Source organism: Octopus sinensis, linkage group LG8 (genome assembly GCF_006345805.1).
Source record: "Octopus sinensis linkage group LG8, ASM634580v1, whole genome shotgun sequence".
NCBI lineage: Eukaryota > Metazoa > Mollusca > Cephalopoda > Octopoda > Octopodidae > Octopus > Octopus sinensis.
In genome coordinates, this window is record NC_043004.1 from 58,649,912 (window position 1) to 58,667,411 (window position 17,500).

General features: G+C 32.8%; 1 protein-coding gene across 4 annotated transcripts in view; it reads left to right on the forward strand.

Annotated features, from left to right (window-relative positions):
* LOC115214995 overlaps positions 1–17,500 on the forward strand; it is a 482,072-nt gene that overhangs the window by 416,199 nt on the left and 48,373 nt on the right. The window lies entirely within an intron of this gene.

A 17,500-nucleotide genomic window follows, 5' to 3' on the forward strand; every position in this document is an offset into this window, starting at 1 on the left:
TAGGTTGTTTGAGTGATTAATTCCATTTTTTTTTTTTTGGACAGTATCTGTGGCTTCTATGATTGCTTTCATATTTTTGGAGATTGTTGTCATTTTGGAATGGAATTTTTTTTTAATATGGTCTAAACATGCATCTATGTCATCTGGTTAACAAGACTACTATAGTAGTCTAAATTTACTGTTTTTTTTTTTTCCCTCATTTTCACATTATACATTTCTTAGTTGCATTTCTTTCTTTTGTTTGTCAAACTTTCAAATAATTTTAGCTTTAACTATGTTTAAGGAATTTTTAACTGCAATTTAAACTATATTAGATTTGAATTAAAAAATTTTTCTCTAGACACAAATATAGCATTTTTGATATGAACTTTTAAAATTCATTCAGATATTGTACATTAATTGAAATACTTTGAATAAGATTAATTATTATGCATTATTTAACTTCTTAAAAAAAATAATCTAATATAACTTTGATGTTAGCAAATTTCTATCAGGTTTCTTTTCAATAAGTTAATAACAGCATCACTATAAAATTATTATGTATTATTTTGATTATTTATTGTATAATCTAAGAAATTATTTAAAGTTATTCTAACTTAGTGGGGTTTTTTGATTTATTCTATGAAATGATATCTCAAGAATTACTCTTAGATATTTCTTTTTCGTTGGTGTTTATACTGGAACAATTAACCTGAAAGATTATTGACTACTATACAACAGAATAATAATAAAAGAAAAATATAAATATTTGTTGTAACTTATTTCATGATACATTAGTTTAAATAAAATAGAAAGTTAAATTATTTTTATTGTGAAGCTTAATAAGGTGTTAAGCAGTCAGAAACAATAGCAGACCAGATAAAATGTTAAGCAGCATTTCTTTAGTAATTTTACATCCTGAGTTCAAATTCCACCAAGGTTAGCTTTGCCTTTCATTCTTTCAGGTTTGACAAATTAAGTACCAGTCAAATACTGAAGTCGATGCAATGAGCCCTATCCTCAAAATTCGAGTCCTTTGCCTATAGTATAGTAAAAAGTATTACCAGATTTACAGGAAAGGAGTTAGCTGACAAAATCATTAGTGCATCAGACAAACGGCTTAGCATAATTTCTTTCAGCTCTTTACAGTCTTAGTCTAAATCCTATTGATGTCAGCTTTGCCTTTCATCCTTTCAGGGTCAATAAAATAAAGTACCATTCAAGTACTGGTGTCGATGTATTCGGCTTCCTTCTTGCCCCAACCTTAAAACTGCTGGTGTTATGCCAAAATTAGAAAGAATTATATATGTGTGTATGTGTGTCTTTGTATCTGTATTTGTCTCCCACTACAGCTTGACAACCGATGTTGGTGTGTTTAAATCCCTGTAACTTAGAGGGTTGGCAAAAGAAACCAAGAGAATAAGTACCATGCTTAAAAAATAAGTACAGGGGTTGATTTGTTTGACTAAAATTCTTCAAGATCGTGCCCCAGCATGGTCTCAGTTTAATAATTGAAACATGAAAAATAGAAGATATACATACACACACACACATACACACACACACACACACACACACACACACAAATCACCATCGTTTTAATGTTCTTTTTTCCATGCTTGCATGAGTCAAAGTCGAGATTTTTTATAGCCAGATGTCCTTTCTATCACCAACCCTCACATGTTTCCAAGTAAGGTCATATTTAATATTTCCCTTAATCCTCCAAACATAAACACCACAATAACCAGGCTTGATTTTATGAAAGGCTACAAAAAGAATTACTCCACTTGTATGGCTAAATTATATATATATATATATATATATATAGATATATATATATATATATATACACACACATGTATGTATGCATGTAGTCTGCATGTATGGATGTATGTACGTATGTATGTATGTATGTATGTATGTATGTATGTATGTGTGTATGTATGTATGCATATATGTATGTATGTATATTTATATATATATATATATATATATATACACATATATAATATATATATATATACATATATATATATATATATTATATATACAAAAAGCAATAAAGATTCAAGTTAATTTAAATGAATTTACTTGAATAGGTACCTAACTTAGATGCACCAAAAAAACTATACTGTTTTAACAATACAGTAATGTGGGGTGATTATAAGCGAGAAAGAAGCAACAAGAATGGATAGGTTTTTTAGTACAATCGTTTCATACAAGGACAGGCTTTATTAAAAGTTGTAAAATTACAGCATATAAACGTGTCCCGTACTCATCAGCTAAAATACATGTGAGTTCTCTAGACATCCCCAGTGGTTGAGGCTATACTCATGAAGTAATGTAGATAATTAAGTAACATAAACAGATTTCCAAAGTTCATTAAAGTTCTTTAAAAGATGATGTACAGTCTTATCACAGAATTTTAAAAAAGTTCTAATAGCATCACAGAGAAGGTGACCTAATCCATAGAGCACATATGAATTTCCAGAGATATGATGAGGGATTACATACTCACAGAGACAAATTTATCCATTGTTAATCACAACGAGGTGGGTCCAATTCCTGCTTATTAGCATTACAGAGAGGGTGAATTAATCCTTGTATAGATACACAATTTCCAATGGTGTAGATGTAAGTTTCCAGAGAAATGAAGAGGAATTTCATATTCACAGGCGATAAATTTATCAATGGTTGAACACATGAGGTAGGTATCAATTCTTGTTATATGATTAGGTATTTGCCACATTAATCACATTACTGCTATTTACAAGAGGCTGTAGCTATTTAACTTATAAAGGCTGAAGGGCTTCGGAGAGGCCAAGAATAGAAAGGGAAGGGAATAGAAGAAAGAGAGAAAATAAGGGAGGAGGGAGCAAAAAAGGGGGGGGAAGGGGACTAAAGAGAAGAGAAAAGGAAAAAGAGAATAAGAAGAAGAAACAGAAAAAAGAGAAAAGAGAAAGAAATAGGGAAAGAAGGGAAAAATATAAAAATAAAAAAGAGGGTTCTAGTTATCCAGAAGAATTAGTAGACGGCAAGTCTGGTTTTAATTTACAGGCATCTATGAACTAGAGGAGAATATTATTCTTTGGCCAGTAAAACATTAATTTATTGCTGTTGAAATCAGCTATGAATTTAAAGAGAGATCTAAAGAGATACACAGTCAGGGGTTTAGGGTCAGATGCTAAATCAAAAGAAAATACATTAGGAAAATCTAAGTATAATCTTATCAAAAGTCAATAAAACTTACTTATTTAATTTATTCATTTTATTGTCTTAAGGAGTTGCCGTTATTATTCATACATTGACGGGCTACAGGTCAAATCTTAGAAGATCATTTACAAGGTGTTAGGGGATTGTCTATCATAATGAAGATAATCATATTATCACCGAGGGGGTAGCCTTATTTATTTAATTTTGAAATAGAATTATGGGGCTATAGTATCTCATTTTATTTTATTAGAGTTATGCTACTTAAATTAGATTAAGTTAGGAATTAAAATTAAAAATTACAATTAAGATTTAAAATTGAATTTAAAAGATTATGAGTTTGAAATTAGGTAAGGCCTCAATTAAGCAGCGTATAAGTACTATTCATTTCCCTGTTCCCTAAAAACTGATGCAGATATAAGGAAAAAGATAACTGTGGTGTGAGAACTCTTAGTTATCTACTTAAAGCAGTGCTATACTAGTAGAAATCAAGTTATATCTATCTATCTAGTTACGGATATTCTAATCATTTAAAATATTTTAAAGTCTTCAATTTAGCGTGGACACAAACTTGACCTAGTTCGATATGATTATTCAAGTTTCTATGTTTTCTATGCTTTAGAATTTCATACGTCTCCATGGAGCATAGTTGGCAACCAACCTTACTATTTTTATACGGAATTGCTCTCCTAACTATTTCCCAATTAAGGTTTAATTTTTATATTATTTTTGAGTTCCCATTTTTTGTTTGAAAGTGTGGTGGTACCAGCTTTATGACGTAAGTTAAAAGACGAGATGTGATTTCTAACTCTGGCTAGAAAATTAATTGTACATCCAACGTAAAGATATTTGTTATTCTCCGTGGATATGGTACATTTATAGATTACATTATTTCCCACATAGACCAGGTGCCGGGCATTTTGATTTTATTCTACACTTACACACAGGAGGAGCAACTTCAGGCTTTGGATTATTCTTGGGTAGATGTCTTAGGTTCCTATTATTTTGATTATCATTTCTATATTTTGGTGCTGATATCTAAAGTATTGCTATTATTTATTGATCCTTCAGCTTCATCATTTAGGTTTAAAGTCCTACCATGATTTCTATATTATTGGTAATGTTACTATTATTGTTAGTCTTTTTTCCGACTGCATATTGCTGTTATAAATATCACTGATATTTTCATTCTCCTTATTTTCTCCATTAGCCTTATATCTATTATTTCTATTATTAACATTATTACTTCTATTAATATCGGCATTGTTATTATTACTATTAATGTTAATGTTATTAGTCATTCTGTGGTTACTAATTTCACCTATGTTTTGATAGTTGCTATTGTTGTTTTTTATTGTTGGTAGTATTATTATAATTGCTATTGGTATTCATGCTGATATTATTATTTTTATTTCTATCTTTCCTGGCTATTTAATGTTTTTTATTATTAATCTTAGCTATTAAAGTGGACATATTTGGGAGGGTTGAATAAGAAATCCTAACTGTTTTCCTAGATATAATTCTATGATATCTATGAGAGATAGGGAAATTTTTTTCCAGAATTACTTTGAATTTGTTCTGTATATCCGATTGTATCGCACAGTTGAAAGGGATATTCAGCCATAATATATCTTTTTTATTAAATTTAGGGTTCGTAGAATTACTACTATTCATCTCACCGGAGTTATTGTATTTATTACCATTATTTTTATTTTTATTTTTATTTTTATTTTTGTGCATTAAGATGCACAAAAATAAAAATAATGGTAATAAATACAATAACTCCGGTGAGATGAATAGTAGTAATTCTACGAACCCTAAATTTAATAAAAAAGATATATTATGGCTGAATATCCCTTTCAACTGTGCGATACAATCGGATATACAGAACAAATTCAAAGTAATTCTGGAAAAAAATTTCCCTATCTCTCATAGATATCATAGAATTATATCTAGGAAAACAGTTAGGATTTCTTATTCAACCCTCCCAAATATGTCCACTTTAATAGCTAAGATTAATAATAAAAACATTAAACTAGCCAGGAAAGATAGAAATAAAAATAATAATATCAGCATGAATACCAATAGCAATTATAATAATACTACCAACATAAAAACAACAATAGCAACTATCAAAACATAGGTGAAATTAGTAACCACAGAATGACTAATAACATTAACATTAATAGTAATAATAACAATGCCGATATTAATAGAAGTAATAATGTTAATAATAGAAATAATAGATATAAGGCTAATGGAGAAAATAAGGAGAATGAAAATATCAGTGATATTTATAACAGCAATATGCAGTCGGAAAAAAAGACTAACAATAATAGTACATTACCAATAATATAAGAAATCATGGTAGGACTTTAAACCTAAATGATGAAGCTGAAGGATCAATAAATAATAGCAATACTTTAGATATCAGCACCAACTATAGAAATGATAATCAAAATAATAGGAACCTAAGACATCTACCCAAGAATAATCCAAAGCCTGAAGTTGCTCCTCCTGTGTGTAAGTGTAGAATAAAATCAAAATGCCCGGCACCTGGTCTATGTGGGGAAAATAATGTAATCTATAAATGTACCATATCCACGGAGAATAACAAATATCTTTACGTTGGATGTACAATTAATTTTCTAGCCAGAGTTAGAAATCACATCTCGTCTTTTAACTTACGTCATAAAGCTGGTACCACCACACTTTCAAACAAAATCTGGGAACTCAAAAATAATAATAAAAATTATAACCTTAATTGGAAATAGTTAGGAGAGCAATTCCGTATAAAAATAGTAAGGTTGGTTGCCAACTATGCTCCATGGAGACGTATGAAATTCTAAAGCATAGAAAACATAGAAACTTATTGAATAATCATATCGAACTAGGTCAAGTTTGTGTCCACGCTAAATTGAAGACTTTAAAATATTTTAAATGATTAGAATATCCGTAATAGATAGATAGATATAACTTGATTCTACTAGTATAGCACTGCTTAAGTAGAAACTAAGAGTTCTCACACCACAGTTATCTTTTTCCTTATATCTGCATCAGTTTTTAGGGAACAGGGAAATGAATAGTACTTATACGCTGCTTAATTGAGGCCTTACCTAATTTCAAACTCATAATCTTTAAATTCTTAATTTTAAATCTTAATTGTAATTTTTAATTTTAATTCCTAACTAATCTAATTTAAGTAGCATAACTCTAATAAAATAAAATGAGATACTATAGCCCCATAATTCTATTTCAAAATTAAATAAATAAGGCTACCCCCTCGGTGATAATATGATTATCTTCATTATGATAGACAATCCCCTAACACCTTGTAAATGATCTTCTAAGATTTGACCTGTAGCCCGTCAATGTATGAATAATAACGGCAACTCCTTAAGACAATAAAATGAATAAATTAAATAAGTAAGTTTTATTGACTTTTTGATAAGATTATACTTAGATTTTCCTAATGTATTTTCTTTTGATTTTAGCATCTGACCCTAAACCCCTGACTGGTTATCTCTTTAGATTCTCTTTAAATTCATAGCTGATTTCAACAGCAATAAATAACTGTTTTACTGGCCAAAGAATAATATTCTCCTCTAGTTCATAGATGCCTGTAAATTAAAACCAGACTTGCCGTCTACTAATTCTTCTGGATAACTAGAACCCTCTTTTTATTTTTATATTTTTCCCTTCTTTCCCTATTTCTTTCTCTTCTCTTTTTTCTGTTTCTTCTTCTTCTTATTCTCTTTTCCTTTTCTCTTCTCTTTTAGTCCCCTTCCCCCCCCTTTTTTTGCTCCCTCCTCCTTATTTTTCTCTTTTCTTCTATTCCCTCCCTTTCTATTCTTGGCCTCTCCAGAAGGCCCTTCAGCCTTTATAAGTTAAATAGCTACAGCCTCTTGTAAATAGCAGTAATGTGATTAATGTGGCAAATACCTAATATTAACAAGAATTGATACCTACCTCATTGTGTTCAACCATTGATAAATTTATCGCCTGTGAATATGAAATTCCTCTTCATTTCTCTGGAAACTTACATCTACACCATTGGAAATTGTGTATCTATACAAAGGATTAATTCACCCTCTCTGTAATGCTAATAAGCAGGAATTGAGACCCACCTCGTTGTGATTAACAATGGATAAATTTGTCTTCTGTGAGTATGTAATCCCTCATCATATCTCTGGAAATTCATATGTGCTCTATGGATTAGGTCACCTTCTCTGTGATGCTATTAGAACTTTTTTAAAATTCTGTGATAAGACTGTACATCATCTTTAAAGAACTTTAATGAACTTTGGAAATCTGTTTATGTTACTTAATTATCTACATTACTTCATGAGTATAGCCTCAACCACTAGGATGTCTAGAGAACTCACATGTATTTTAGCTGATGAGTACGGGACACGTTTATATGCTGTAATTTTTACAACTTTTAATAAAGCCTGTCCTTGTATGAAACGATTGTACTAAAAACCTATCCATTCTTGTTGCTTCTTTCTCGCTTATATATATATATATATATATATATATATATATATATATATATATATATATATATATATATATAATATATATATATATATATACATATATATATATATATATATATATATATATATATATATATATATATATATATACAGGGTTGGCCCAAAAAGTCACCTGACAGTAAATCAAAACCATTTTCTCTGAGAAATTTCAGGATTAGAAAGGGTTATTATTATTGTTGTTGTTGTTGTTGTTAAGACAGGGAGTTGGGGAAATTTTTACCAAGCCAAATGAAATGCTTAGTGGCCATTTCATCTGTCTTCACATTCTGAGTTCAAATTCTACCAAGGTCAACTTTACTTTTCATCCCTTTGAGGTTGATAAATCAAGTACTAGTTGAGTACTGGGTTCAATGTAATCGACTAGTCCCCTCCTGCCAAATTTAGTAGAAAGGATCATCATCATCATTATTGAGTGAGAGAGCAGTGCATGCCATCAAAGTGACACTGGGGTAAAATATACGAAGCCCAGTATACCCATCATGACTACCCGTCTGATAAGGGTACACCAGGCACATGCATCACAACCATATGTGTGAGACATGGTGATCTCATATCAAGATAAACAGCACATGACCTTGCAGGTGGGGCCCAGTTAGAATTTTCTTCTGGTCGAGAAGCCCATCCCACTCAAAATGTCCCTGAATAAGGTTTGTTTAGGATGTTGAGCGACACACTCATGTTTCCAGAGGTGAATTATTCAAACCGAAAGAACCCTTCTCGAACACATGGCTATGATGCTCCCCCACTACTTCTGCTCGTGATCAGAGATGCACATATCGTCAGCCACTAAGGGACATGCTCAACTGGTTAAGGTTAAACAACTGACAAGCAAATCTGTGGTATTGAGCAGAATATTTGCTATAAAACCCATCTTTTATACCAAGACAAAACAATGTACATGATACCACTTCCAATCAGTTAAGATCAGAAGCTACGAGAGGCACTGCCTGGTACTGCATCAGGGCATCTATTATTATTATTATCATTATTATTATTATTATTATTATTATTATTATTATTATTATTATCATCATTATTATTATTATTATTATTATTTTTATTATTATTATCATTATTAACCAAAACAAATATTCTTAAGAAGAGATACTGGCTGGTAAAAATATAACCTTGAATTAGATTAAGCGTAAAGAAAGATCTTTAATTATTCCCTTTTCAAATATCTTGGATATGTTTTTTTTTTATTGTGAATTCTCATTTTTGTAATGCATCAATTAATTCTCATTTATTTCTGATCTATTTGATTGCTGTGAGAAACAAGTAATTTAGAATGATATTAGTTTCTCATACTCCTTATCAATTCAAATAATGAATAGTGCTAATGACTTTGAAGAGTAATTTATGAACTTTATTTCATAACATAATTATAATAACAATATCAAAGAAATAGTTTCATTAAATTGCTATAAAACAATAATCTCAATATTAATATACTAAATATATAAAATACTAAGAATGAAGTTTGATATTATTCCAATTAATATTTCACATTTAATTTAACTCAACACTATTCTGTTCCAGAAAGTTTAATATTACTGGTCTCTGTGTGAAAGGGAATAAATTTCATCCTGTAGTTTCCAAAAAAATGTAACAAATTATTGCAAGCCTATAGAATGGCAATAGAAGGTAACTACAATAGGCTATTGTCAACTTTAATTTCTATCTCAGGTATACATTTGTTTTAAAATACAATCAAATATTTTATTTCATTAAAGTTAATAATGTGTATGGAAATTTAATTGCATATGTGTAAAGAATAAAATAATTTAAAAATAATAGTAACATTTAAAATTTTCTGATCATGCTTAAAGTTTCATACCTGATTAAGGAATCTGTTTTCTACCAAACTGATTCAATTACTGCATCAGTATTCTTAGGAAAGACACTTGGTCAGTTATCTTCCCTTGTAATTCTGAAACTTCATGCTTGATTAAAAAAATCATTATTTTGCATTTTGAAAAAGACTACAATTATTATAGTTATTCAATATCAATCATTATCAATTCATTATGAATTAAAATTACATGATTCCATGAAAACAAAATTGTTAGTTTTTTGGAATATTTCCAGATTATCTTAAAATGCCATATAAAGAATTGAGTAAGTAAAATCTTGACTAATCTATTAAGGTTTTTAAAAATATCGATTTTTTTTTCTCATTCTTTAAATATAAAAAGACTGAAGCTTGCTTCCCAATCATATGGTTCCAGGTTCAGTCCCTCTGCATGACACTTGGGCAAGTGTCTTCTATTGTAGCCTCAGGTGAACCAAAGATTTGTCAGTGGATTTGGCCAGCAAAAACTGAAAAAAGCTTGTCATATATATATATATTGGATTATATCTATGCGTTGTGTCTTAGTGTCAGTATTTGTCCCCCATCACTGTTTGATAACCGGTGTTGGTGTGTTAATCTCCCTGTAACTTTGCAGTCCAGCAAAAGGGACCAATAGAATAAGTATTAGGCATAAAAAATAAATCCTAAGGTTAATTTGTTTGACTAAAATCCTTCGATGAAGTGGTTTAGTATGACCATAGTCACATTACTGAGATAAGTAAAAGCAAAAGCAAAAGATGTATGCATAGGAGTGGCTGTGTGGTAAGTAGCTTGCTTACCAACCACATGGTTCCGGGTTCAGTCCCACTGTGTGGCACTTTGGGCAAGTGTTTTCTACTATAGCCTCGGGCCAACCAATGCCTTGTGAGTGGATTTGGTTGATGGAAACAGAAAGAAGTCCATCGTATATATATGTATATGTATGTGTGTGTATATGTTTGGGACAAACACAGACAAACAAACATATACACACACACACACACACATATGTACATATATACAACAGGCTTCTTTGAGTTTCCGTCTACCAAATCCACTTACAAGGCTTTGGTTGGCCCAAGGCTATAGCAGAAGACACTTGCCCAAGGTGCCACGCAGTGGGACTGAACCTGGAACCATGTGATTCATAAGCAAACTACTTACCACACAGCCACTCCTACGCCTATAATCAAAATTTGGAGAAAACTTCAGTTACTTTCATGTATGATACTTAATGAACCAGCAACTGGATCATAATTTCACTTGTAATTAATTAACAAAGTAGTTCATTAAGAGAGTCATTAAAGTCATTAGAGCAGTATTTGCCCTGATTCTCTGCACCCTGAGTTCAAATAATGTTGAGACCATCTTTGCATTTCACTCTTGTGAAGTTAATAACAATATGTCAATCCTGATCAGTAGATTAATGGAACTGTAACAACATCAGACCAGTTGTATTGCCAGATTTGTTCTGACTTCTTGTGAACTGAGTTCAAATCTTGAGGTGGCCAAGCTGGACGTCAGATGTAATCCATTACTTTGTTTTGACACTTCCACATGACATCTTGGGTATCCACTCTGCTGCAAGCATTTGAGCCAGGTTTTTGTTTTAAAGATACCTACCTCTCTCCTCCTTCTAACCAATCTTAGATGCCCTGTAAAAGGTTACTAACACTAACTTCTTACTTGGCCCAAAAGGTTAAAGCAAAACATAAAGCAACAAAATAAAATGAAAAGAAAAAAATGACAGGAACGGTTTGTTAGAACAGTTTTTATATTCACTCAGAAACTATTTTCTTTTTCATTAGAAAAAAATGCAGAATATATTCATATCTTTATTATCTTATTCTTATCTGTTTGATTATTCAACAACTGTCAAGTTTTCATTTCTATTTGAATGTATGAGTATATATATATTATATATATGTGTGTGTATGTATGTATGTATGTATGTATGTATGTATGTATGTATGTATGTATGTATTATATATATATATATTATATATATAGTGGAGGCGCAATGGCCCAGTGGTTAGGGCAGCAGACTCGCAGTCATAGGATCGCGGTTTCGATTCCCGGACCGGGCGTTGTGAGTGTTTATTGAGCAAAAACACCTAAAGCTCCACGAGGCTCCGGCAGGGATGGGTGATCCCTGCTGTACTCTTTCACCACAACTTTCTCTCACTCTTACTTCCTGTTTCTGTTGTACCTGTATTTCAAAGGGCCGGCCTTGTCACTCTCTGTGTCACGCTGAATATCCCCGAGAACTACGTTAAGGGTACATGTGTCTGTGGAGTGCTCAGCCACTTACACGTTAATCTCACAAGCAGGCTGTTCCGTTGATTCGGATCAACCGGAACCCTCGTCGTCATAACCGACGGAGTGCTTCCATCCCATATATATATATATATTAGGATGTTTGGAAAGTAATTGTGTTTTACCAGAAAGGCTTTAAAAACGAATGTAAACTATATTTATTTGAATAGTTTAAATCAAGAATGTAATCAGCGTTGTTTCCAATAACTCCACCCCAACGGGAAAGTAACTTTTTTATGCCACTTTCAAAGAAATCTATTTCTTTTTCTGAAAAAAAATGTCTGAAAGATTGTTTTCAACTTCCTCCCCCTGTTTCTGAGTGTTTTGCTTCTTACAAAATGTTCTAGAGATCAGAACACTTGGAAATCTGTATATCCTAAGTCAGGTGAGTATGGAGGATGTGGAAGAACTTCCCATCCTAACAATCTTACATTTTCTTGGGTTTGTTTTGAAGAGTGCGGCCATGCATTGTGATGCTGGAGAATAACACCTTTCCTGTTTAACAAAACTGGCCACTTCTGATGTAAATTTTCATTTACAAGATCAAGTTGTTGGCAGTAGACATCTGCATTTATGCTCCTGCCAAGTTCCAGTAGCTCATAATAGAAGATAGCTTTCATATTTCATCAAACACAGAGCAAGGATTTTCATGGATGGTTTTGGTTTTAGCCCTGGCCTCTCATTACATGATAACCATTGTCCTTTTCATTTTCTGTTGTGATGTAAAACCCATTTTTCATCACCTGTAGCAATGCACTGCAGAAATGGTAGGTTGTTTATCCTGGTTAGAAGACTGCTGCAATTCTCCAGTGTACGCTCATGTGGAATCCAAATTCCTTCTTTGCATGTTTATCCAATTTGCTTGAGATGTTTGTTGGTACTCTCTCTTTTTCTCTTTTACTTGTTTCAGTCATTTGACTGCAGCCATGCTGGAGCACTGCCTTTAGTCGAGCAAATCAACCCCGGGACTTATTCTTTGTAAGCTCAGTACTTATTCTATCGGTCTCTTTTGCCGAACCGCTAGGTAACGGGGACGTAAACACACCAGCATCAGTTGTCAAGCAATGCTACGGGGACAAACACAGACACACAAACACACACATACATATACATATATATACATATATACGACAGGCTTCTTTCAGTTTCCGTCTACCAAATCCACTCACAAGGCTTTGGTCGGCCCGAGGCTATAGTAGAAGACACTTGCCCAAGGTGCCACGCAGTGGGACTGAACCCGGAACCATGCGGTTGGTAAACAAGCTACTTACCACACAGCCACTCCTGCGCTAGTTGAACATGACGCATTAAATTTTTACGCCAAATCTCTGGTGCATTGATGTGGATATGATACAATAGGTTCATTCAAAATGTCATCATTCAGAGAGGGTCAACTTCCAGAGCGAGGTTTGTTGGATGTGTCTCAACTGCCATCTTTAATCTTTTAAACCACAGCTGACACATACAAGATTTCACTGCATCCGGATACACTTCACAAATGTTTTCCATTGCTTCTGTTGTGATACTTTTCTTTCTAAACTCATACAGTAAACAATGGCAAATATGTTGTTTCATAAAGTTCTTATCCTCCATGGGTTTAATTACCAAAATAACTATGAATGACACGCTGCCGGATAGAAGAGATGATGTTCTATTTCTAGACAGTTCCCATCCATTTGACCTTGGCTCTGATGTGATTGGTTGATTCATATTTCATCGTGGTGAAAAACACAATTACTTCTGAAGAACACCCTAACATATATATATATATATATATATATATATATATATATATATATATATATATATATATATCATGCATAATTATATATGGTATATATATATATATATAGCATATATATATATATATATATATATATATATTATATATATTATATATATATATATATATATATATATATACATACATACATATTATGTATGTATGTGTATACACACACATACATACATAGATTTATATGTGCGTTTGTATTTTATTTGCCATATAGAGATGTTATGCGAATGATAAAGTATATGTATTTAGAAAAACATTATCATGCTTATATAAAATCTTATGACAAACCCTCTTATTCATACAATACCCATTGTCTTTGTCAAAGAACTAGCTCTATCCAGGGTACATTAAACAAATCAAACAGAATAACTAGTAGAGACAAAGGAAACACATTTACATAACAAGGGATTTTTCCTCATCAGCTGTCAATTGGGATACCCTTAAAATTTCCACCCCTTAAAACATGATAACTACTTCTTATTATGTCAATGAACATTAAAAAAAATATAGTCCAATGTTGTTTTGGAATATACAAATATATTTAGGGCTGCATGTTATGTTCTTGAGTAAGACACTTTATTTCACGTTGCTCCTGTTCACTCAGCTGTAGAAATGAGTTGGGACATCACAGGTGCCAAGCTGTATCTGCTGTTGCCTTTCCCTTGGATAACACTGGTGGCATGGAGAGGGGAGGCCAGTATACATGGGCGACTGCTGGTCTTCCATAAGCAACCTTGCCCGGACTTGTGCCTGGGAGGGTAACTTTCTAGGTGCAATCCCACAGTCAGTCATGACTGAAGGTGGTCTCAATATATATATATATTACTATCAACCAGACTATCAAATGTCATTATACACTGCTGGTCACAATGCTCTTACTTGCATTGTCAGTCATGACCAAAGGGGATCTCAATATATATATATATATATATATATGAATAAATAAATGGAGTTTAACGCAGGTGTAATCAAATATTTTTACTTTCGACACATGTTTCGAAAATTCCACTGATACTATTCAAAAGAATAAATGGTATAAACAATGCAATCTTCTCCTCAGGAAAGTGAAAAAAACGAAACTCGTCAATATATATATATATATTACTATCAACCAGACTATCAAATGTCATTATACACTGCTGGTCACAATGCTCTTACTTGCATTGTTGTAGCTTTTGAATAATGCCCCCTTGCTTGCTAGGCAAGCAGGTCTCTTGTACATAAATGATCAAAACTATGACATTACCCAGTCAACAGAATGTCAATCTATCACAGAGTAACTGAGTGAGCTGGGGCAGCATAATATGATGGGTTTTACTCAAGAACATAGCACATCATCAGTCTGGATTTCAAGGCTACAATCTTGCAGTTGTGAGCACAATGCCCTTACCCCTAGGTGATGTACTTTCTATGTATATTTTTGTGGAGGCTTATTTCAACTATTATATGGTGGACCAGCATATTTATCTATTCTGTATTTCAATGTGAATGTTGATTTGTTTTGGTGGTATAATTCCTAATTTTATGGTGTAAAGTTATGAAATTTGAAGTTGTTACTACTGTATTCGTTCTGAAAAATGTTATGGTAATTACTAACTGATTGATTTACAGAATTGATCTATTTATGAATAAGTGATTGATAATTATTTTTTACGACTGTATAATCAATTTATAAAATAATGTTACTACTTAGAAACAGAATAAGCAAAGCAAAATTATAGATCAACTTCCCTTTAAGGTCAATGACAGATATGCTGATATAATTAGTACTACGGAGTACAAATATATGTGTACTTATAGATGATCAGATAACCGTAAGAGATTTAACCCTTTAGCATTTAATCCGGCCATATCTGGCCCAAATAATCCATCTGTTTTATGTTAAAACTGTCTGGATCCAACCTCTCACACCTACCCTACAATGTCATTTTAAAAATATATAGCCACACCATTTAAATTTTGAAGCTGCAAAATAATATGTGATTAATTCAAAAACAGTATGGATAAATAAGCAATAAATTTCACTAAGAAATCTGAATGCTAAAGGGTTAAAAGAGCATTATCATGACAAAATCGGATGTGCAGCTCCTTTCATCTCAAATGCATATCTAGGAGACAGTTCATGATCCACCGTATTCTTGAAGATGGAAGTTACAAAAGTTGTTTGTGAACTTAACTTTTCAAAGTTTGTATTCCATAATTACAATTACAACTTACTCTTGCTACTCTTTGAAGTGTTTCAGTCATTAGGTTGTGGTCATGCTTGAGCACTGATTTGAAGGCATTAGTCATTCATACTAACAATGGTATTGTTTTTAAGTTTAGTACTTATATTTTTGCAATTTGTATCTATTGTGCTGTCAAATGCAAGGACAGACATAAGAAATAAACACAAGAATGCACACACACACACACACACACACACATTGGTGTTTGAAAGGGCATCCAGCTGTAAAAACCTTGCCAAAACTGACCTCACCTGTGCTTGCGCCATGTAAAAAGCATTAGGTCTACTCTGCTGAGTGGTTGGTGTTAGGAAGGGCATCCAGCTGTAAAAATCCTGCCAAAACAGTCACAGAAGTCTGGTGCAGGCTTCTGCCTGCAGGCTCCTGTCAAACTGTCCCACCCATGCCAGTACGGAAGGTGGATATTAAACGATGATGATGAGATATATATATATATAGGGAGAGTTAACAAAAAAAACAAAAGACGAAGACAGGTGGTGTACAAAACAAACTGATGTATTACTATAGCGCTCAGGAATAGAAAAAGTCTTTTATGTTTCGAGCCTACGCTCTTCTACAGAAAGGGACACAGAAAAAAACAAGGAGAGAAAAAGTTGTGCGTAGTGGCTAACGATCTATCATATCAACGATCTATCTATCAACGATATATCATATATATATATGTATGTACACACATATATAAATACATATATACCTATGAACATATATACCTATATGTATCATCATGATCATCATTTAACATCATTTAACATCCGTTTTCCATGCTGGCATATCATATGTTGGATGGTTTGACAAGGAACTGGCCAGCAGGAGAGCTGCACCAAGCTCATGTCATCTGTTTTCACATGGTTTCTACAGCTAGATACCCTTCCTAATGCCAACCACTTTACAGAGTTTACTGAGTGCTTTTTTACATGGCATCAATATCAGTACTCTCTACATGGCACTAGCATAGACACTTTTCTCTAGCAACTGACACAGACACTCTTAAGTGGCACCGGCATGGGTGCTTTTACATGGCACTGGTATGGGTGCCGTTATGTGTCACCAACTCAAGTGCTTTTACGTGGCACCAAAATGTGTGCTTTTTTTACAAGACTTTTACTTAGTTTGACCTATCTTATCACATACTGCAAACTGCTACAAGTTTCTGTCTTCCAAGAAAAAAACATGTTTGACCATGCAGAAATAATACCTTGCTTGGAAACAAGTGAGCGAGGGTAGGCAACAGGAAAGGCATCTGGCAGTAAATAATCTACTTCAAAATATTTCTATTTACAATGATGAAGATAATGATGATGATGATGATGGTGGTGGTAGTGGTAGTTGTGGTGATGATGATGACCAACTGCTAACTCTCTCTAGCCCAGTGCTTTTCAACCTTTTTGCTGGAGCGGAACCCCAAGGAAACATTCCACTGGCTCGAGGAACCCCTGTGCATTAATTTAATAGTCTTATGCACACATATCTGCACAGGAGAATTAAAAAATGACTGCCGATTTTAGCAGTTTTGTAACTTCTTGCGGAACCCCTGGACTGTACTGGCGGAACCCTAAGGTTCCGC